This window comes from Elephantulus edwardii, unplaced genomic scaffold, assembly GCF_000299155.1.
Source record: "Elephantulus edwardii isolate Elephantulus edwardi_28Jun2011 unplaced genomic scaffold, EleEdw1.0 scaffold00033, whole genome shotgun sequence".
In the NCBI taxonomy this organism is placed as follows: domain Eukaryota; kingdom Metazoa; phylum Chordata; class Mammalia; order Macroscelidea; family Macroscelididae; genus Elephantulus; species Elephantulus edwardii.
The window spans coordinates 17013361-17014462 of record NW_006399783.1 but is presented as its reverse complement, the minus strand read 5'-3'; positions in this window follow the sequence as shown (position 1 = coordinate 17014462).

Sequence of the window (1102 nt, the reverse complement as noted above, 5' to 3'; positions counted from 1 at the left end):
TATATTGCCTTTGATAGAATTGACATTTTCACAATAATGAGTCTTCCTATCCATGAGCATGGATCATTTTGTTTCTTGTAGTAATGTTTTGTAATTTTTTTGTGTGTGTTTCTAGTTAGATTTACTTCCAATTATTTAATATTGTGCTTGGCTATTGTGATGGGCATTGTTTTTCTTAGCTTCTTTATTATCTTTGTTACTGTAGAGAAAGTCAATTAATTGTTATATGTCAATCTTATACCCTAAAACTTTGATGAATTGGTCAGCTATGTCCAGTAGTTTTCTCACTGAGTCATTAGGATTGTCTAAGGGTAGTATCATATCATCTGCATATAGAGATAATTTTGCCTCCTTTTTCCCAATTCGGATACTTCTTATTTCCTTCTCTTGTCTTACTGTTATTGCTAAGACTTACAATACAATATTGAGTAGGAAAGATGATCTTTGCCTAGTACCTGTTCTCAAAGGTAATCTCTCCATTGAGAATGATGTTGGCTTTTGGTTTTGTAAAAATACTTTTCACTGTTAAGGAAATTCCCCTCTATTTATCTTTTGTTGAACATTTTAATCAGGAAAAGGATTTTGTAAAAGGCCTTTTCTTCATCAGTTGATTGAATCATGTGTTTGTTGTTCTTTGCTTTGTTAATGTGATAAATTACACCGATTGTTTTCTTATGTTGAAGCTTCCTGTCATACCTATTATGAATCTCACTTTGTCCTGTTATTGTTGGTTTGTTGTTGTTGTTTTTTTTTAATGTACTGTTGGATTCTATTGGTCAGGATTATATTGAGTACTTTTGCATCTATGTTTATGAGGTATATATACCTATAGTTTTCTATTTTGGTGATATTTTTTCTGACTTTGGTATCAAGAATATACTTCATAGAATAAGTCTACAAGAGTTCTAACTTTTTCAATTTCTGAGATACTTTAAGTAGAAGAGTGATAGTTCTTCTCTGAACATTTGATAAAATTCACTAGTAAAACCATCTGGTTCAGGGCTTCCCCCCACCCCCCATTGGGAGTTGTTTTATTATCTGTTCAATTTCTTCTTTTGTAAAGGGTCTGTTCAGGTGGTCTACTTCATTCTGTGTCAGTTTA